Source organism: Pan paniscus, chromosome 14 (assembly GCF_029289425.2).
Source record: "Pan paniscus chromosome 14, NHGRI_mPanPan1-v2.0_pri, whole genome shotgun sequence".
In the NCBI taxonomy this organism is placed as follows: domain Eukaryota; kingdom Metazoa; phylum Chordata; class Mammalia; order Primates; family Hominidae; genus Pan; species Pan paniscus.
In genome coordinates this window covers 99,394,914-99,418,087 of record NC_073263.2, presented here as the reverse complement: position 1 = coordinate 99,418,087, position 23,174 = coordinate 99,394,914, and the positions used below count along the sequence as shown (strand labels likewise).

General features: G+C 42.4%; 1 protein-coding gene and 1 non-coding gene across 2 annotated transcripts in view; one reads left to right on the top strand and one right to left on the bottom strand.

The window, feature by feature from the left end:
* Positions 1–23,174, top strand: part of LOC117975644 (uncharacterized) — a 401,045-nt gene that overhangs the window by 31,748 nt on the left and 346,123 nt on the right. The gene's annotated exons all lie outside the window — the stretch shown is intronic.
* On the bottom strand, positions 13,965–14,068 carry LOC112436931 (small nucleolar RNA U13). The gene has a single exon (XR_003025599.1). It is a non-coding gene; the product is annotated as a small nucleolar RNA U13 (small nucleolar RNA).

Here is a 23,174-nt window from a genome sequence, read left to right as displayed (position 1 = left end):
ACCAATTGTGGAGGGAAAGCTTTCTTGGTTTTCTTTTTCCCAGTGGGAAAAATACTTCATTAAGAAAACTGGTCACTGTAATCCCAGCTACTAGGGAGGATAAGGCATGAGAATCGCTTGAACCCAGGAGGCAGAGGTTGTAGTGAGCTGATACTACGCATAAAGTATTCTTTATCTTGTAGGCAGATGATGATGTAAACTGAATTTACTAAAGAAATGGTGAATGACATATTCATGGAACCATTCTAGTTTCTAATAAACAGTTATAGCTTGGTTAGCCCATCTGTGGGTGAGGTCACTGCAGTCAGTATGCACATACCCACCCCCAAATCGGCAGAGAACATCTGCAGAAGTGAGGCTTCCTCACTCTTCCCCCTTCCTGGAATGGTGGAGCTGGATTCTGAAAGGGATTCCTGGGCTTGAGAACGTTCTGGGCAGACCCTGAAGGGGCAAGTCCATAGTACACAATGACGTGGTAACAAGACAAACTTCTTATCAAATCCATAAAGCTATCTAAACTGCACAATATCTAGCAATGAAATTAACCAAAGAAATGAAAAATCTATACAAGGAAAATGATCAAATATTCATGAAAGAAATTGAAGAGGACACATGAAAACTGGGAATATATTCCATGCTCATGGATTGGAAGACTTAATATTATTAAAATGACAATTCTACCCAATAAAATTTACAGATTCAATGCAATCCCTATCAAAATACCACTGATCTTCTTCACAGAAATAGAAAAAAGAGTCCTAAAATTTATATGGAACCACAAAAGACCTTGAATAGCCAAAACAACCCTGAGCAAAAAGAATAAAGCTAGAGACATCATACTACCTGACTTCAAAATATACTACCAAGTTATAGTAACCAAATCAGCATAGTACTGGCATAAAATCTGACACATAGACAAATGTAACAGAATAGAGAACCCAGATATAAATCCACACACTTACAGCCAACTCATTTTTCACAGAGGTACCCAGAATATACAATGGGGGAAAGGACAGTCTCTTTAATAAGTGGGGCTGGGAAAACTGGATTTCCATATGCAGAATAATGAAACTAGACCTCATCTCACTGTATAAAAAAATCAATTGAAAAGGAGTTAAATATTTATTATTATTATTATTATTATTATTATTATTATTTTTTGGAGACAGAGTCTCGCTCTGTTGCTCAGGCTGGAGTGCAGTGGTGTGATCTTGGCTCACTGCAACGTCTGCCTCCAGGGTTCAAGTGATTCTCCTGCCTCAACCTCCCGAGTAGCTGGGACTACAGGCGCCCGCTGCCATGCCTGGCTAATTTTTTTTTTGTATTTTAGTAGAGATGGAGTTTCACTGTGTTGTCCAGGCTGGTCTTGAGCTCCTGGGCTCAAGTGATCCTACCACCTTGGCCTCCCAAAGTGCTAGGATTACAGGTGTGAACCACTGCATCCAGCCCAAAAATGAGTTAAATATTTAAATCTAAGACAGGAATCTGTGAAACTACTAGAAGAAAACATTGAGGAAATGGTCTCAGACATTAGTCTGGGAAAATATTCTTTGTGCAAGACCTCAACAGCAGAGACAACCAAACAAAAATAGACAAATGGGATTACATCAAGCTAAAAAACTTCTGTATGGCAAAGGAAACAATAAAGTAAAAAGACAACCCACGTGATATGGTTTGGCTTTGTGTCCCTGCCCAAATCTGATCTTGAATTGTAATCCCCAGGTGTTGAGGGAGGAACCTGGTGGGAGGCGATTGGATCATGGGGGCTATTTCCCCCATGCTGTTTAGTGAGTGAGTTCTCATGAGGTCTGATGGTTTTATAAGTGTTTGACAGTTCTCATTAGATCTGATGATTTTATACTTGTTTGACGGTTCTCATGTGATCTGATGGTTTTTTGTTTGAGAGTTCCTCTCTCACACTGTCTCTGTTGCCTGCTGCCATGTAAGATGTGCCAGCTTCTCCTTCCTCCATAATTGTAAGTTTCTTGAGACCTCTCCAACGATGTGGAACTGTTAGTCAATTAAACCTCTTTTGTTTATAAATTACCCAGTCTTGGATAGTATCTTTATAGTGGTGTGAAAACAGACTAATACACCACAGAATAGGAGAAAATATTTGCAAACTACTCATCTATCTAGGGATTAATAACCAGAATATAGAAGGAACTCAAACAACTCAATAGCAAAAATGCCAAATAATCTAATGTAAAAATGGGCAAAAGATCCAAACAGACATTTTTCAAAAGAAGACATACAAATGGCCAAAAGGTATATGAAGAAATGTTCAATATCACTAATCATCAGGGAAATGCAGATCAAAGCTACAATGAGATACCATCTCACCCCAGTTAAATGGCTTTTATTAAAAAGGTAGAAAATACAATACAATAAAAAATAAACTGCACAGATAATAATGATCTACAATTTGAAATTTGAGGTATCTCTTTGGAACTCCATTTGCTATAGTCTGAATGTTTGAGACCCCTGAGAATTCATATGTTGAAGTTCTAACACCCAAGATGGTGGTATTAGAAGGTGGGACTTTTGGGAGGTGATTAGGTCACGAGGGTAGAGCCTTTATAATGAGATTATTGCCTTTATAAAAGAGGCCCCAGAGAGCTGGGCCCCCTCCACCAAGAGAAGATGCAGAGAGGAGACACCATCTATGAACCAGGAAACAGACCTTCACCAAGCTTAAAATCTACTGGTTCCTCGACTTTGGACTTCACAACCTCCATATGTGAGAAATAAATTTTTGTTGTTTATAAGCCATTCAGTTTATGGCACTTTGTTATAGCATTCCAAACAGATGAAAACAGCATTCAACATAAGTTTCATTCCAGGAGTGAAGCTCAAGCTCAAGAAACCACTAAAGGTGTATCAGTGACTTGAATAAATTGTTAGAAACTTCATTTTAAGCATTTATGTTTCAGAATACAGTATACATTCAAAAGACAGAAGTTAAATAAAGAGAAATGTTTGCAAGAAAAGGGATATGGTTAAATATAAAGGGTCCCACAGATACATCTAGTGCCTGGGCTCATCTGGTGTGGAATACCATATGAAGCATTTAAAATATTTAAGAGTGTTCAATATTTTTAAGTGCCGGCAGGGTTTCGTTCATAAATTCTTATGGCCCAAATGAGGCAGGGAAAATTCTCAACCTTTTTGGTTTTGTTCATATATTCTTATGGCTCAAATGAGGCAGGGAAAATTCTCAACCTTTTTATAAGTGGCCAAACTATAGCTCAGAGGGATCTGGAAAGGAAAAGACTGTTCAATGTTACACAACAAAAATGAAAAACAGACACCAAAAATAGATTTAACTGCATTATGCTTTGCATCATATTTTTAAAATATCTAACTGTTTTTGTCTTAGAAATGTATTCTCACTGAGTACATCAGGTAATTCTCCAAACTAAAAACTTCAAGGGAATAGAGAGAGGAAAGAAAGTCAATAAGATTTTATCTTAAATTTTTGCCTGATTTGAATTTTTAAAAATCTTAATACTAATATTAAAAATTTTCTGCTTTTTAAGTTGAAGTATGACTCATGTACAGCAAAGTACATAAATCTTACTTAAGGCATTAGCTCAATGAATTATATACACTTGTGTAACCATCATTCAAATTACATTTGGAATACTTTCAGTACCCCAGAAGGCTCATACTCCCTCTCAGTCAATGCTCCCTCACAAAACACCCACTTCTCTGGCTTCTCTTTAGCCCCACAGATTACTTTTGCCTGTTTTGAGCTTTTTTGTGCTGGTTTCTTTTGCTCAACATTATATCTGTGAGATTCTTCCTTGTCTATAGCAGTAATGTGTACTTTTCCATTGCTGTGTAGTGTTCCATTGTATGAATACACTACATTTATTTGTCCATTCTCCTGTAGATGGACAAAGTTTGTTTCTGGTTTGGGAACTATTTTGAGTAATGCTTCTATGAATGTTCTTAAATTTATCTTTTAGTAAAGATAACCACTCATTTCTGTTGGGATTACACCGAAGAATGAAAATGCCAGGTCATAGGGCATAACTCCATTTGGCTTGGCAGCTACTGCCAAATGGTTTTCAAACTAGTGGAAGGGCTGAACCTTCCACAGAATGTATGAGAGTTCCAGTTGCTCCTCATCTTTGCCAACACTTGGTTTTATCTGTCCTTCAATTTTAGGTGTCCTGGTAGATGTGTAATGGTATCTTACAGTAGTTTTACTTTGTATTTCCCCAATAACTAATGATGTTGAGCACCACATAAATTTATTTATATATATATTTTTATATTTTAAAATATATATCTTATATTCATAAAATACATAAAATATATATTATTCTAATAATAAATACATAATATATTTGCATAAATATTATATATTTATTAAGATAAATATATTAAATAAATACATATATAGAGATATATGCATATATTTTGAGACTAGGTCTTGCTGTGTTGCCCAGGCAGGTCTTAAACTCCTGGGCTCAAGTCATTCCCCTCACCTCTGTCTCTGGAGTAGCTGGGACTACAGGCATTTGCCACAATGCCCGACAATATGAATATTTTTTAAAAATACATAAATGTATTACTCTATTTTTAGTTTTCCACGTGTCTTTTCAGTAAGGCCCATATGTTTACATAATTATAATGAGAGTACATTTGGAATTTTGTGTCATTTTAAACTAATCATTTAAAAGGTTATGTCCTTCATATTTATCCTTTAAAATGGCTTCTTAATATTCCTCTGAGTTTGGTGTCGCTAGGACAACTAGTTTACTTAACGATTTGCCTCTTGTTGATCGTGAGGGTTACCTCCTGTTTTCCTGATGGCTCATTATTGTCCATAAAGAGGAGAAATGCAGATACACAGCCCGAGGGCATGTTTTAATATCATGGAAACTATCAATAATGAAGTGTGATGTGCCAGTTAAGTATATTTGGTTCTTGGAATTTGGTTTTCATTTCTTTCCCAGTATAACCTCTGGAAGTAAGCGTCATCTCTGTTTTACAGCAGAGGAATCTGATACAAGGCTATGTAACTTGCCCACTATCATACACCCAGTAGGTGATAAAGCAGGATTTCTAGCCAAGGTTGATGACTCCAGAACTCTGACCAGTCACAGAATGGCTCCACCCATCCCATTGTCCATGTGCATAGAAGGTTCCCAGCCCCAGCTCCTGGTTCTTTTTGCAGACTCTCCTTGCCTACTCCTCACTCCTTGGCCTCCTTCTTTGCATCATTGTTTCAGATTGCTGTTCCAAGGCTCCATACAACATATGATTTTCCTACACTGTCCATGGGTTCTCATCTGCTTAATCTCAGGACGTCTCTTCAGAATGATCCAGAGCTCAGGATGCAGGCAGGCCAGGGGTGACCTTTAGCATGGTGGCTCCTGGAATTCCAGTGCCAGATGGAGCCAGAGGCCTGGCCTTTCTGGAGGAGGGTTTGGGAACTTAGGCTCATTTCTATCACTTTGGTCTCTGGATAAATTTCAAAAGTCTCATAGAGTTTGGGTGAGAATTAAGCATAAGTGAGCTGAACAAAGCCCAGAGAGAGTGCACTGTCTCTTGCTCTTGGAAGTGCTCTTGCACTTTCTGCACTGAGCATGGGCAGGTGATGCTTCTCCTGGATGCTTGCTGGCAGTGCGGAGGCTCAATTATGCAGCCTACTGCACTGGCATGAGGGAAAGCAGGGTACAGAACTCACCCTAAACTACCATGTTGTTCTCACTTCATGGGGTCAAGGGAACCAAATGAGACAGATGTGAGCGCACTTTAAAGTTATAAAGTGCAATACAAACGTGAGTTTTGATAACGATGATGAGCCTTACTAACCATCTGTCTCAACATTCCGATTCCTTGGTAAGATGTCTTTGGCTTCTTAGCATGTTGTAGCATTTTTATTTCCTCATTCAAGTGAAGCAGGGAGTAGGCGTGAAACTAATGTCAGACTGCCTGGGTTGGAATCTGAGCTCCACTATGCAGTAACTGTGTGCTCTGGGCAAGTTATTAATTACTCTGGACTTTTGATTTTTTTTTCACCTGTAAAATGGGTGCTACGATCTGAATATTTGGGCCTGCACAAAATTTGTAGGTTGAAACCTAATCCCCAGTGTGGTGGTATTAAAAGGTAGGGTCTTCAGGAATTGATGAGATCACGAGGGTTCTGTCCCCCTGAATGGGATTAGTGACCTTATAAAATAGGCTGAAGGAGCTTGTGTCTCTTTTCCATCATGTGAGGACACTGAAAGAAGGTGCCAACTATAAGGCAGAGAGTGAACCTTCATTAGACACTGAATCTGCTAGCGCCTTGATCTTGGACTTCCCAGCCTCCAGAACTATGAGCAATAGATTTCTGTTAGCCAGTCTGTTATTTTGTTGCAGCAACCTGAACTAAAACAATGTGGATTAAGAAGGGTAATATAATCCCCTCATAGGGTGATTATGAAGACTAAGTAATATGAATAGCACTTACTGCCTGGCATAGAGGTGGTTTTAAAAAAAAGTTATTCATTATTTACATGTATGTATGTGTGTGTCTGTGTGTGTGTGTACATGTTTAGGTGGAAACCTTCCAAAAATATTTAAGTATGTCACAATCATACTTTAAAAATACAATATACAGTTATTAATTATAATTTATAAATTAACTCAAATTATAATTTATTAATTACAAATTATAAAGTTCTTTGTAATTTGTCCTACTGATCTCACCAGCTTACTGTTCCACCCATCCTGCACACACAGGCACACATGCCACACACTTCAGCCACAGCTGAACTCCTGAGTTCTCACATAGTGTTGTGCCTTTACTTCCTCCCCACATCCCCTATCCTCTCTGGAGAAGTGGAGACTAGAGCTGGGGAGTTTCTCCGAGTTCCTGGTTGTCATTGTTTCCAGAGTCTCTGCTGGTTTCCTTCTCCCGGGTTCTGGGAAGCAGTCTTGCAGCGTCATTCCTGCTTATGCTTGTTGGTGTTTCTTTCTTGCAACCAAAGAGTTCTGTTACTAGGACCTGCCTCATATGAGTCCTGTGAGGTTCAATGAGATGACTCATGACCTGTATCTGTCATGATGCTTTACACATCCTGAGTGTTTAAATGTCATTATCATTGTATGCTCCAAGTTGTTGATCAGTGGTGGATCTATGCATGTGAATAAATAAAAAACTTAGTTTGTTTCCTTCTGGAAGGTAATTTCAAGTTGTGGATTGGAAAAGGATTTAGTTAAGAAAACAGAATGGACTTAAGGTGATCTTACTCTGAAGTTCTACAGAGTCACATTTACTTGAGAGTGTGCTTGGTGAATAAAAGCTTAACACATTTTCTTTGGGATGTGATGGTTGCCTGAGTAAATTGTGAGGGCCACGTTTAGTGTATTCTGATGGGAGTGAGAATACTTGGGTTCCAATCCCAGCTCTCACCCTTATTAACTGGGTTATCTCAGGCAAGTAGTTAAATTTCTCTGCACCTCTGTTTTCTCCTCTGTAAAATGGATATGGTAGCTCCCTCCAAGAGTGTTGTAAAGATAAAATGAATTGGCCGGGTGCAGTTGCTCATGCCTGTAATCCCAGCACTTTGGGAGGCTGAGGTGGGTGGATCACTTGAGGTCAGGCGTTTGAGACCAGCCTGGCCAACATGGTGAAACCCTGTCTCTACTAAAAATACAAAAATTAGCCAAGTGTGTTGGCACACGCCTGTAATCCCAGCTACTTGGGAGGCTGAGCCAGGAGAATCGGTTGAATCTGGAAGGCAGAGGTTGTGGTGAGCCGAGATTGCGCCACTGCACTCCAGCCCGGGCGACAGAGACTCCGTCTCAAGAAAAAAAAGAAAATGAATTAATACATATGAAGCTCTTAGCATAAGGCCAGGCATGTAGCACTCAGTAAGAGTTATCTCATATTTAATCATCTAAGTTTCCTTTATCATCCCAACATTAGAAGGCCAATTATTTTTAGCTGGAAATGATCTTAGTGCTCATACATGCCAGTGTTTGACAGACTTGTTTATTTCTTCTTCCTTTTTAAGCAATGAACTCTTCTTTCCTAGTGAAACCTGTGTGGAACTGTAGCAGCTGAGGTTGGGGCCACCATGTGCCCATGAACACACAGCATTTCTGGACCATCTGGAGGCTTCTCTTTTATATCTCTCAAGGAGTAGGGGTGGGAGGCAAATATGTCCACAATCAGAGGCGATAATACCTAACTGATAACCCAGACATGTGTGGATCTCTAGACAAATGGTGTAAGCACAGATCTGGGCCCAGACCCCTTCATTTTATTCACAAGGAGGCTGAGTCGCACGAAGAGGCTAACAAGGAAATTTAGTAAGGGTAGTAGCAACTGTACTTCATCAGGTTCTGGAATGTCTTTTCCAAATCTTAATAAAATGCAACATTGTCATAAGTTCAAATACAAGCAAGAAAACAAGTACATGGTAGGTTTATTAATAGTAGGTTAACCCAACCAGGTGGAATTTGAGATTACCTTTGGTTCAAAACTGTTTCAGAAACAAAAGGAGACAGGGAGATTGTAAATTCCAAAAGAAATGGAAACTCACAGTCAAAGGCACCTTACTAAAATCCATTTTAAATCTACTGAATCTCAGCAAGTCACCTATTAAAGGCCACAGTTTCACTTCTAATGAACAGAGGTCAAACCAATTTTGACCACCACTGTCTAATAATGTCTTTATATTTTACCTCCCTTGTCAGAAAGAATTAATTCATTCTTTATTCATTCAGCAAATATAGCAAAAGTAGCAAGTGGCAGAATTAGAACTTGAACTTAGATTGTTTGACTTAAGGCCAGTGAACTGTCAGCTAAGCTGCTTCTTTAGCAAGAAGAAGACAACAAGAAGAACATTGGGTTTGGAACCAGGAGAAATGGCTTTGGATCCTGGCTTTGCAATTTGCTAATTTTATAACCTTGAAGACAATTTTTACCTGTCTGCTCAGCCTAAAAACCATGACCTCCCTTTTCTCTACAAACTTCCTCTGCAGTTTGGCTCCACATTACCGCACTCTTTGTCCACAGCAAATGAGTGCTATTATTTTATTATTCTTTGAGAAAAGCTGGATCCTTATTCCCGAAAAGTCCATTCCTGCGTAAAATGCAGGTGTTGGTTTAATTAGAACCAGTTGATGGAACCAGGTTGCCCAGAGTAACATCTGTAGCACTTCCTTCTGAATCTTGATTTAAAAAAAAATTTTTTTTTAGAGTAATAGTACTGTGGACGCCATGACCTTAAATGTGGATTTGCAGAATCATAATTAAATTCTGCTCTCTACTGGCTCAACGCTGGTCTTTTATCTCCTTCAAAAGTCATTCTTTGAGGCTGGGGGTGGTGGCTGATGCCCGTAATCCCAGCACTTTGGGAGGCCGAGGCAGGTGGATCACTTGAGGCCAGGAGTTCGAGACCAGCTGGCTAACATGGCAAAACCCAATCTCTACTAAATATACAAAAAAAAAAAAAAAAAAAATTAGCCAGGCATGGTGGTGCCTGTCTGTAGTCCCATCTACTTGGGAGGCTGAGACAGGAGAATCGCTTGAACCTGGGAGGCAGAAGTTGCAGTGAGCCGAAATTGCACCACTGCACTCCAGCCTGGGTGACAGAGTGAGACTCTGTCAAAAAAAAAAAAAAAAAAAAAAAGAAGTCATTCTTTGAGATGTCTTTCTCATGCATGGGGATTCTTGATTTGGCCCTGAATAATTTTTCAGCCTCATCTTCCCCATTGCCAAGTTCATACATATTGAAACACTTGTCATTCCCCAGATACTCCAAGCTCTCCCTGCCTTGCCTTCAAACATAATATTGTTCCCTTTCCCTGAAATGGCCTCTCCTGTTGGGCTTCCTGCCATCATCCTTCAGGCCTGAGTTCCAATGTCTCAGTTCCTCTGACTGGCCTCTCCTGACCCTGCTGGCTGGGTCTGCTGTCCTCATCTGTGTGCTCATAGATTACAATCTGCTGGTGTTCTCTTGGGGTTGTCAGTTGTCTTATCTGGCTCCTCCACTATGAGCTCTTTGAGGACAGAACTGTGCACTATTCGTGTCAATACTCCCTCCAGGACTTACAAGAACTCATGGTGGAACATGAACAATCCATAAATATTTGCTGAATGAATAAAGCATGAATTAATTCTTTCTGACAAGGGAGGTAAAATATAAAGACATTATTAGATAGTGGTGGTCAAAACTGGTTTAATCTCTGTTCATTAGAAGTGAAACTGTGGCCTTTAATAGGTGACTTGCTGAGATTCAGTAGATTTAAAATGGATTTTAGTAAGGTGCTTTTGACTGTGAGTTTCCATTTATTTTGGAATTTACAATCTTCCTGTCTCCTTTTGTTTCTGAAACAGTTTTGAACCAAAGGTAATCTCAAATTCCACCTGGTTGGGTTAACCTACTATTAATAAACCTACCATGTACTTGTTTTCTTGCTTGTATTTGAACTTATGATAATGCTGCATTTTATTAAGATTTGGAAAAGACATTCCAGAACCTGATGCAGTTGCTACCACCCTTACTAAGAAAGAGTAAATTTAAAAGATATTTGCTCTTTCTTCTCACTTAGAATTGTTCCCATGTCAAGTTTCATTAAATAGAGAAAGACATTAAAACTGTAGGGTTTTTCAGTCCTTAAGACTTTAAAAAATGGGTCTTACATGTTAAAAATTAATACTTTTTTGCCTTCATTTCTGGACCAAACCACATATCATCACCAAGATTGCCTGGTTGGGAAGAGTTTGCAAAGTGAGTTTATATAATGAGGTTTCATTGAGCTAACTGCTTCCCCAAAATAGCATCCTTCATTTGGAAGAGCTTGAAGTTCAGATAGCTGTTCTTCCTTTGTTAATTTGTTTTCTAGTGAAGTGAAAGTTCCTGTCACAGATTTATTTTTATTGTGACAGTGGTGGGGGAGCAAAGAAATTTTATTTGTAGTCTTGTGAAAGGAAATTAAATCTTAGGACCCCAAACTCATTAAGCCAAAGGGAAAAGTCAATCTGGGAACCGGGTCACACAAACCTGCCTCCCCCTTTTGGTTCCTAAATAAGATCGCTACGAGATAAAAAGCTACACACCTCCCCCATAATTTGCCCACAAGAAAATTCCTAGTGAGCTGCAAGATCTTTTAAGGTGTTTCTGTGAAGATTTCACCATGGCAATGTAAAATGATAGCTTCTCTTTACAGGTGCAGTCACCCCAGGCCCACCAGACACAGATGCATATCTGATTGTTCCCCTGTCCCATTTTGTCTATGTTATCTTATGTCAAATGCAGATTCCCTGTATTTTTCCTCTACCCCATTTGTCTATGTCAGCTTATGCAAAAAAATGCAAATTAATAGAGCCAGACAAAGGCATGAATGACTATTTTTCCCTATACCCCTCTTACATGAAAATTGTATATTTCTCAATATCCTACCATTTCCCCTTTAAATTTGGAGCCCTCAAAATCATCCTCGGAGAAAGGCATAGACCTGTCTCCTGGGTGTGCATCCTTAACTTTGGCAAATAAGCCTTCTAAAATGATTGAGATTTGTCTTGTCATTTTTCTCGATTGACAGTCTGTTTCCATTATTCGGATGTATCATTTCCCCTGTACCAACAGTGCCAACTGGGCTGGTTAGAGATATCATGAAATATACTCTAATTTCTTTCTTTCTTTCTTTCTTTTTTTTTTTTTTGAGACAGAGTCTCACTCTGTTGAGCAGCTGGAGTGCAGTTACATGCTCTCGGCTCTCTGCAACTTCCACCTCCGGGGTTCAAGTGATTCTCCTGCCTCAGCCTCCCAAGTAGCTGGGACTACAGGTGCACAGCACTGTGTCCGGCTAATTTTTGTATTTAGTACAGATGGGCTTTCACTATGTTGACCAGGCTTGTCTCAAACTCTTGACCTCAGGTGATCCGCCCACCTTGGCCTCCAAAGTACTGGGATTATAGGCGTGAGCCACCGCGCCTGGCCTCTAAATTCTAATATTGTGTTTGTGGCTCGTGTTGACAGACAATGTCACAAGGTATGATCAAGTCACGTTAAACTCTGTCTTTGTATTGGTCAGCTGTAGCTGCAGAACAACCTCAAGATCTCAATGGCATACCCCAGGAAACGTGTATTTCTTTCTTATGAGTTTACAAGTCAGCTGAGACAGCTTTGTCTCATGTTGAGGGTTGACTGTGGTGGCCCTGCTCTATATAGCTCTCTTCCTCTCCTGGTTCCAGCATGTTGGCCAAGGCCTGTTCTATAATCCTGGGGGGAAAATGTGTTATCTTTCCTCCTGCCTAGGCAGAACCTGCTAGCCCTCTCTGGATGACCTGTCCTTCCCTTGATTCTTGCTGGTACTCTGTGAGTTCTGGGTTTCTGCATTAGTGTCCACCTGGCTCCTGGTAAAGGAGGCCACCCCAAGCCTCTGGTGTTGATTATTTTTCCCTTCAGTGTGGCAGGCCCTATGATTCTTTGAATTTAGCTGCCTCCTGAGTCTCCCCTGGGGACTATGGGAATGTCTCGGTTCTGCTTATGTTATTGGGAGCCACAAATAGCCTGAGCAAGCAAAATACTAGGGTGCTCATCAGGTGAACCATTGGGTTAGTTATGGTTCTTCAAAGAAACAGAACCAATAGGGGTTATCTCTGTCTCTACCCCTACTCTATCTCTCTGTCTGTCTATCTATCTATCTATCTATCTATCTATCTATCTATCTATCATCTATCTATTTATCTATCTATCTATCTATCCATCCGTTCACCCATCCATCCATCCATCATCTATTTATCTATCTAAAAGGAGATTTGTTATGAGGAACTGACTCACATGATTATGGAGGCTAAGAAGTCCCATTATCTGCTGTCTGCAAGTTGGATACCTGGGAAAGCCAATGGTATAATTCAGTCTGACGTCCAAAGGCCTGACAACTAGGGAAGCTGATGGTATAAATCCAAGCCTGAGGGCAGGAGAACATGAGATGAGATGTCCTAGCTCAAGAAAAGGGGGCAGCAAATGTTTTTTCCTTTCTCTGACATTTGTTCTATTCAGGTCTTCAAAGAATTGGATGAGGCTCACTCACATGAAGGAGCGCCATGTACTTTACTGAGTACACCTATTCAAATGCTAATCTCATCCGGAAACACCCTCCCAGACACAGCCAAAAATCATATTTCACCTGGGCACCCTGTGGCCCAGTCACATTGACACATAAAATTCACTATCACAACCATGTTGTGCTTCCAGATTTACTTTGATGTGTGCTATGGTTTAAAATGTTGACGTCCCCTCCAAAATTCATGTTGAAACACAATCTACTTTGTAGAGATGCAAAGATTGCAAAGAGGTGGGATCTTTTGGGGTGGATTAATGCCCTTATAAATGAGCCTCCAGACAGACAGATCATCCCTTTTGCTCTTCCACCTTCTGATGTGTAAGATGACCCTCACCAGACAGTGAATGCTGGTGCCTTGATCTTGGACTTCTCAGCCTCTAGGACTGTAAGAAAATACATTTTTGCTCTCTATAAATTACCCAGTCTCAGATATTTTGTTACAGCAGCACAAATGGACTAAGACAATGTCTGCATCATAAGCTAATGCAGGACAATATGTGGGGGGCCACTTTTTAGGATTCATAATGAGGAAAAGGGGCAACCCTTCTCCCTCCCTGCCTCACAGCATCTCTTTTGGTGTCCCCAACCGGTACACCTAGATGAGCCCTCCTTTGGCTGGGGAGGACCACCATTCCCCCTCTGCCTCAGAGAAAGGTGCTTGGCAGCCATGGTCATCATCCATTCTAGGGAAAGGCAACTGGAAACTCCACTTAGGCCTCAGTTATACTCCTTTTCTAGTCCAATTTACCCAGACAGCCTTGTCTTAGTGATATTGTTGGGCATTTTCCAACCCATTCATGAGTGTGGTACTTTGACTATTGGTTCTCTATGGTTTAGGTTGAATTATATGAATGCCAACATTCAACATCACTTCTTTTTCACATCAGATGGGTAATGTGCCAACATCGTAACAAGATCTGAGGGAGGCACCTCTCACATATGAGCCTGAAAACCCAATCGTCACACTTAGGAGCTACAAGAGGATCTTAACATCATTTTGACTGAAGCATAACAGCATTTCCATATGGCTCAACCCATATGCTAACTGGTAGAATTCCTAAAGAGAGGGAGGATGAGTCTTAACCTGCTTCCCTCCCAGTTTCCCCACTGCACTTCACATTCTGAAGGTCTCAGACAGCACAAGTTCTGGAGGAAAGTGGACCAAGCAAGAGGTTGTCAGAATTGCTGCCATGAGCCAGGCAGTGGCTGTGGAGGGTTTATGCACTGTTCAGGGTGCCCAGGCACTGTAAGTCCTCTTCCTGCACTGGGATCTGTGATTCCAAGAGTCTGCTTTCTGCTCTGTGGCATCCAGAAGGGAAAGAATTTGCAGCTCCAGTTTCACCTGGAAGCTTGGCTCCTGCCCCAGGTGGAGTGATGCACTCAAGCTTTCCACATTGAAGAGGGCTGCAGACTGTGCTGTGAAATGTGTCTGCGTGTGTGTGTGTGTGTGCGCGCACAGATGTGCGTGCAGGTGTGTGTGCAGGTGTGTGTGGGTCGGGTGTGTGTGCAGGTGTGTGTGGGTCGGAGGGGCGTGGACAGAGGTGGTGGACAGGCCTGATGGGAGGGGCTGGAAAAGCAAAAGCCAAATACCTCAGTCCTTAATGGATGGTCAGATCGCTCAGGCTTTTGAGGACACGCCGGCCCCAGTGCAGACCCAATTTCAAAGATAGCTCAGGCCAGTCAGGGAGGGAAGGTAGGTCAGGGCACATCTGTATCCCCAAAAGGAGCTGAAATTGTTCTTTTCTCTGCACAAGGATGACGCAGAGAGAGAAGCAGAGCAGACATAGCCATTTTTGTAGTACTTTCTCAAATCGTTTTCAGATTTGGGAATTGCGGTTTCTAAAAGAAGTAGTGCTGTGGCTAGCTGCCATCTGATAGAGCCATGGAGGTGTTTTTAGACAGTCTTGAAATGTGTGGCTTTGCAGCTCCCCATGTGACAGCAGGCAGTACAATTCAATTTGGACCAGTTGGGGGAAGGCCAGTTAGACTTTGTGGGAATTCTGAATAGTAGACTATCTTAAAAGAAGTGGCATTGTGTTGTATTTTATTTTTCAGATGTGTATATAGGATTCAAGCTATTGATGGAGTCACTATGAGTAGAGGGCCTGCTGTCCCTTCTCCCGACCCATCCCAACCACCCTGCTACTCAAACTGCCTGCTCTCACCCAGGGGGCTGGATACGCTGACCTTCACCCTTCTCCCCATGCTCTGTTCCCCAGGAGGCCAACCTCTGTAGACAGCAGCTACCTGGATTTCTGGTTTCTAGTGGAAGATGGCAGGGTTGGGGGAGGTGATGGGAGGCAGGGAGCAGAGAGTCATCAGTATTGCTTTCTTGCCCCTTCCTGAAGGGCAGGGTTGGCAATGGCTGCCTCCTCTTCTGAAGCCCCCAGCTCCACTGATGGCCACCTGTGGATGCAGGTCTCACTGGGGCTTGGAGAACCTGCCCAACTCACTCCTTCTGGCTAGGGGTGGTGGTGGATTCCTGCTGTTTCCACCCCAGGGAACTTCACCCCAGCCACTTTCCCCTGAGTCTGCTCAGAGCATCGTACATTTTCCTCATTCAACTCTCTTTGGAGCTGTCATCTGTTTCCTGCTGGAACCCTGACCAGGGTCCCCAGTGACTGCCTAATCCATGATTTATCTGGATATATTTCAGTGCTTATCTTCAGCATCTAACTGTGGACATCTCCCTGTCTATAAGCCCCTTCCCTCTGGGCTCCCGTCTCCCTCTCCCCTGCTTGCCACCCACCTCCTTCCAGTTCCTCCTGAGTCTTTCTGATGTCTCCTGGTGTGCCTCTTGGCCCCTTCACCTCTCATTCCTTATTCTCCCCCAGATGATCTTGACCACACTCATGGTGTTGACTGAGCGAAGGGAACTAATCCTCACTGAGTGTGTCTGTGATTGATATCAGGGGCTTTATCCCATCATTCATCTGAATGTTGAATACTTAGTGTCTTCCATGTATCAGGACTGTTCTGGGGCTGGGGATATGTTATCTCTTTGACTCTTTACAACAAGGTATGCAACATCGTCTCCGTCTTATAGATGAGGCTTCTGAGCTTCAGAGAAGTTAGATACTGTGCCCAAGGCCAGGCTGGGATTGAAGCCCACTTTTCTGCCTCCCAGGTTGGAGCTCCTCCTTCTGTATTGTATTGCCAATGGAGCACTTCTTTTACATTGCTGAACTTGAGATGAACTTAGCAGAACCTTTATATATTCTAAAAACAGCCTCATCTGACTTTGGCGGTTTGAACTGTAGTAGAACAACATTTTTTTGCTAGCTCATTCATCAGAGACATGTGCCTGACTCTGACTTTGAGCCTCTGTTTGCTCCGTCATTCACTGTGATTCTAAAAATTACCCCTGGCTCCCCAAGTGCTCAGTTTTAGACTCATGGTCTCCTGACAATACAAGATTAATTTAAAACCAGAGCAGCAGGATTTATTCCAGAGATTTCTTTTCATATCAGAAATTTGAAATAGGAATCATTGTTTGCATCTTCTTTCACTCTACAGAAAGAAAATGCAGATGAACCTTTTCAGGGTGTAGGGCCAGGGCTACCCTAAGTTGCAGCCTCCAAAGCTCCATCATCACGATTATTCAACTGTTGTGACCTCATTAAAAGAAACAAAGAAGGGATGCGTAGAGAATGGAGCTACCACCTGGATCAAGCTTGGGCTGTGAAATTTAATTAACTTAGTTTCAAAATCTAGCTGAGAGATCTTGGGCAAGTTATTTAACTTCTCTGAGTCTTGATTTCCTCAGCTGTAAGCATCGAATGATAGAGGTGAGTAAACCAGGTATGCACACTCAGCAGTGCTTGGTGAATTGGGTGCTAAAATATTGGCCAGCTACTTTTGGTAGAGACCACAAATGTCACTTTGGTGAAGACTTGAGTTACTACTGGGGTTAAGTTGGGGAGGGAAATCACTTCTTTGGCCTCCCACCTCATAGGGTTTGAAAAGCAAAGTACTGGGGTGAACCTTCAACAGTTTGTATGAGGAGTTCTATACTTTCTAAGAAAGAAGGGACTAAGACTCTAACCTCTTGTCCCTAAGATTTGAAGCTCAGAACAGTCTTCAGGAAGGTTCAGGAGGATGCTGAGCAGGGTCAGAGTGAGGAGGGCCCTGAAATAAAACTACCAACAGGGTAGAAAGAAGTGGGCTGTGGAGATCGTGGTGGTGGGTGCCTTTGGCCTTGAGTGAGTCAAGAGAGAAGAATCAGATGGCCGTTGTCCCTTGAGAGGCAGTCCCGTTTTCTGCTTGTCCCTACCTAGCCTTCCTGAAGGCAGACTTTGGCCTTAGAGGAGTGGCTCAGAGGAATTGCCTAAAAAAAGACCTTGTATAGCTTAGAGTGAAATTCTTTTTGATACGGACAGGAGACAGGGAAATACTGGGCAGAAGAGGGCAGTTCCCTGGCATAGGCCCCATCCCCAAGCCTGGAAACCTGTGGCAATAAATGGGAACAGGCATTCCTGTTTTTGAACCCAAATGTTGCATTTTTGGCCTATGACACCTCCCTATCCTGTACCCATATAAACCCCAAACCCTAGGCTCCACAAGGTGATGAGCAGACAGATAGATGAACAGAAGAGCAGAGGAACAGAAGAGTGGCACACCAGAAAAGGAGAGAAGAAAAGGAGCATTTGAGTTTTGAGAGGAGTTTGGCTTGGGACGGTCAGTGAGGAGATCGGCCACGGGACAGCTGAACTCCAAAGGAAGATCATCTTCCTACTCCATCCCCTTTCCAGCCCCCATCCATCCCACTGAGTGCCACCTCTGTCACCCAGTAAAATCCCTGCATTCACCATCCTTCAAGTCCATGTGTGACCTGATTCTTCCTGGACACCAGACAAGAACCTGGGTATGTGTGTGGATACATGGGTGCCAAGAGGACACTGAGATGGTTAACACTTAAGCTATCTGCAGATGGCAGAGCTAAAAGAGCACTGTAGCATGCCCACCCGGGCTTCAAAGTCACAGGCACACACCCCTAGACGCCACTGTGAGGTTGGAGCTCAAAAGTGCTCATCCTGGCTCCTGCACCTGCCCACCTGAATGCTCCCCCTCCTGTAAGGGGTTTGAGCAGCGGTGGAGGCAGAACAGACAAGCCACACCCCTGTGGCACATCCTGCCAGGGCATCAGGGAACTCTCCCATTTCATTTTGACTGAGTTTTGGTGTAAGGAGACTGAAGCAGGCAGGACAGCCTGAAAATCTCCTCCTGACATGGGTGAGTGAACAGATTCCTCCTGGATATGAGGGAATCAGATGGGCAGGGGCTGGACCTTCTGCTGGTCAGCGTAATTGGGCTCATGGCATCATAGCGTGGGAAACTACCAGTCTATCAGTTACCAGTCACATATATAAAGCATTAAGCACAGTGCTTGGCACATAGTAGGCTATCAGGAAATGGTAGGCAGCTATGAGTAATGTTATGTTACTAAATGTCAACAAAAGAGTCAAACTCTGTAAAATATTTGAAAAGATATATTCTGAGCCAAATATGAGTGACCAATGGCCTGTGACACAGCCCTCAGGGGATCCTGAGAACATGTGCCAAAGGTGGCTGGGCTACAACTTGGTTTTATACATTTTAGGGAGACATAGGCATCAATCAGTACATGTAAGATGTACATTGGTTCATCTAGAAACATGGGACAACTGGCAAGGGTCGGGGCTTCCAGGCCATAGACAGATTCAAAGATTTTCTGATTGGCAGTTGGTTGAAGGGGTTATTATCTAAAGACCCAGAATCAACAGAAAGAAATACCTGGGTTATGATAAGGGGTTGTGGAGACTGAGGTTTTATCACGCAGATGAAGCCTCCAGGTAGAGCAGGCTTCAGAGAGAATAGAGTGTAAACGTTTCTATCAGACTTAAAGAGTTAGTAATCCCAAAAGGGGGGGGTATCATGAGGTGTGTCCAACTTCCCCTTCCCATCATGGCCTGAACTAGTTTTCCAGGTTAATTTTGGAATGGCCTTGGCCGAGAGGAGGGGTCCATTCAGATGGTTGGGGGGCTTAGAATTTTATTTTTGGTTTACATAAGAGAGATATCAGTGAGAAGAATGAACCACTCAGGCTGAGGGAATAGGGGAGGAGGGTGAGACACTGTTACACCCCATCACCTTTGCCAGGTGTCAGGCCCCAGTGGCTGGCACCTTGGGCAGGGTGGGTATGGTCTGTGGGAGGAAGCCCAGAATTATTCCTATACTTTCACCTATAGGGGGTGTCACCCCCTGTTTTATTGCCCAGAAGCACAGTTGAGAGAGGCTAAGCATTTCCCAAGTCCTCAAAATGTAAGCTTTAGGGCCTTAGAATCTTGGAAGGCTCCCAGAAGCCATCCACCTGCGTTTTGGTAACCTGCGGTTACAAAACATTTTAAAGCAGTAAAGTCCCTCTTCCCTTTTTTCTTCAATAAAATTTAGATGATATCCTAATACATAAAACAAATAAAGTGGCATTTTTCCAATAAGGTATATTTGCAAGTGGAAATGTATTTTGTTGATTTGTGTTAGCATCAGTCAGTGAGAACAGTAAAACTATTTTGAAAAATCCAAAACTCATAATTGAAGCTATGGAAGCTGGTTTCAATCTCCCATCAGATCTGGCAGTCATAAAATTCAAATCAAAGTGCAAATGGAATCCAAGAAGGCCCCCGAAGACGCTCAGCATTCCTCAAATCTAGCTCATTGTATTAGTCATGGTCTCAGCAGGAAACAGTTTGCATTCTCAAACTGAGGGACTTTAAGGAAGGTCTAAACTTACTAAACCATCCATAAAGGCAGGAATAGGGAACCATACAGGATGGCATAATAGCCCAGGGCTAGTTGTTATCCTGCTGGGCTGAGGGGCCTGGCAAGGGACCCATTACCAGAAGCTGAAAGGGGACGACTGGGTAGACAGAGCTGCCTCGAGAGAGCAGGGAACTTCAGGAGAGGGACATTGCTACTCCCAGGAGATCCCACAGGAGCAGAGCAGGGGGCAGATGAGTACCCCACCCTCACTCTTGGGATTCCCTCCTAATCTCTTCCTGGGAGTCCCTGATGGCAAACTGGAAGCCACAGGGCAAAAGAGCCCTGTGATGTCATTCCTACAAGTCAGCCTCCGAGGACAGAAAGTAGGTCGCAAAAGGTGGAGAGTGAAGCTAGAGGAGCCAGGGGACTGCTCCACCCTGCAAATACATGCCTTCCCCTGTTTTAAAGAGAGCAAGAATGAAGGCTCAGAGAGTTCAGATGACTTTCCCAGGGTTACAAGGTTAGAAACAATGGTAGGAAGCCAAGTGCTCCAATCTCAGCTCAGCCCTCTTTTCACTGTGCTTTTTCATCACCGTGAGCTGAGGACTACTGTAGATATGGAAATGGTAATGTCATCCATTGCATTTTTAGATCTAGAGTTAAGGGAGTAGGCTTAGCCTAGTCCAGTAATTTCCTTTATTAGGGTCAACTATGGTCCACCGTTGCTGTGTAGCCCAGTGACTTTGCAAGTCTAAAGGGAAAGCATAGCTATTTAGGGGACTAACACATCAAGAAGCTCTTTGGCTTTCTGTCCCACACTTGCAGGTCAAACACTTTCTCAGAAAGGGCAGGAAGAATGTCAGCCAAACAATATAAGGGATTGTAGGGATCATGGGTGCTAATTCTGACCCAGAAATATCCAAGAGGACCCATGTCTGTAAAGGCTGAACAGCTGCAGAGAATTCTTGGATCGCTGGTGACATTTGCGCTGTATTCAGCATGCTCCCCAAAGATTCTGCCCTTTGCCTGCTTCTTATGGAACTTTGGCTTAAAAGGATCTCGTCTAAAAGGACATGCCCCTTAAGATGGTGGATCATAACTGGTAGCTAGTGCTCTTGCTACGGTTTGGGGAAATTAGTGGCAAGGATCCTTGCTTCCATGAACTCAAAGTCATTTGCAGTTTGAAGCAGCTTTTGGATGGCTTGTGTGAGAGTCTTATGACTCCTTCAACTTGGAAACAGCAGACATGCAAGCTTTGTGGTGAGGAGAAGCTGTTTACTTATGGATGGTTTAGGACATAAGAGTCAACTCACAAAGAAAACACACAAGCCAGAGTCTTTGTAAGCCCTAAGCATCGTGGGTGTTCTTTTGCCACAGGTAACCACCACATGGCTACTTCTCATCTAGCCGGCCAATGGTATACCCCTTCTCCATGGTTGCCGCCTCCTTGTATTGCTGGTTGCCTCCTTGAGCTTATCCATGTCCTGCCTGCCTTTTCAAAAGCTGTTTACTTAGTTATGGTTGACATAAACTCCATGCATTTTTCTTTCATAAACTGTGAGGACACTTGGGTAACCTTGGTATCCCAGGCAACTGTGGGGTCATTCTGACCTGCTGTCCCTCTCCTCTCTTCTAGAGCAGAAGCTCAGGTTCCTTTTCCTAGTTTTTCAGATGAAATAGCACCAATCTGTAGCTTGGGCAAGGCTGGTTCTCTCTTGTTCAGTTCTGTAGTCAGCAGGGTCAATACCATTCACTTACAATGCGTGGTTCTAATAGGACTATGCCCTCCAGGGGCCTTGTTTTAACCTAGAAAATGGTGTGACTTCCCTGTTGTCTAGGATCAGGATGCAATACTACAGTAAGCCATTTACACTTAAGTGGACTTGACCACCAAACTATTCTCTACAGAAAACTTTTTTTTTGAGATATAGTCTCATTTTGTTGCCCAGGCTGGAGGGCAGTGGTGCGATCTCGGCTCACTGCAACCTCTTCCTCAGGTGATCTGCCCGCCTTGGCCTCCCAAAGTGCTGGGATTACAGGCATGAGCCATCACACCTGGCCAATTTTTTTGGTTTTGAAAGACCTCCTTACATATAGGCATCGCTTAAAAGTTATTCCCACAGGATGACTCTCCTAGTACAGCATCATTCCAATGCTTCAGTTCTACCCAAGATCTAGCCGATAATAAATCCGCACAATGCAATGTTAAAACAAAAGGCCAAGCAGTGTCTCATAGTCTCAGCAAGGATATCAGGTAGGAGCATCAGAGTTTTGCACATGTCGCTATAGCTGAAGTAGGCAATTTGGTCTTGTTTACATATGCCAGGGAAGGAAAAGGGTGGCCAAGTCTGGGTCTTTGCTGTAAAATATACATACATTCTTTCACTTGATTTAAAAATCATGAAAATCTCTTTTTTTTTTTTTTTGAAACAGAGTCTCCATCTATTGCCCAGGCTGAAGTGCAGTGGCGTGATCTCGGCTCACTGCAATCTCTGCTTCTCGGGTTCAAGCGAGTCTCATGCCTCAGCCTCTGGAGTAGGTGGGACCATAGGTGCGTGCCACCATGCCCAGTGAATTTTTGTATTTTTAGTAGAGACAGGGTTTCACCATGTTGGCCAGGATGGTCTCAATCTCTTGACCTCGTGATCCACCAACCTCGGCCTCCCAACGTGCTGGGATTACAGGCATAAGCCACTGTGCCTGGCCAAAACTATTAATAATACAGTTTATACTGAGTCCTTCTCATTGACTCATCAATCACTCTTCCTTGCTATCTGCGACACCTAAAACCTTATTTAATTCTGATGAATAAATATAAATAGCACTCTATACTATAATTACATCTATATTTTAAATATTTTAATTCTTTTTTTTTGGCTAAGACCCTTTAGTGAATGTCTTATTTTCACTTAAAAGTATGCAATTTCTTTCCCAGCTTCTCCAAATTAGCAAATGTTAAATAGTGCATTGTTAATAGGAGGTTTGACCTATCTATTCAGCTGTGCTGTAATTTTGTGAATAGGGCTAAGATTTAGGAATAAATTTTTAATTGTTTGGTATATAGTAATAGTTAAGTAATAATTTCCTCCAAAGGCAGATTTCCTTTTCTAATGAAATCTACAGTGACTTTTCTAACCTAGCTTACTTTGAAAAAATACACACTTATTTTAGAAGTTTTACATTTACAGAAAAATTACTCACTTACATTTACAGAAAAAAGTCACTCAGCTAATGAGTGACTTTTCTAACCTAGCTTACTTTGAAAAAATACACATTTATTTTAGAAGAGTTTTACATTTACAGAAAAATTACAGATATAGTACAGAGTTCCTATATATCCTACCCCAAGCTTC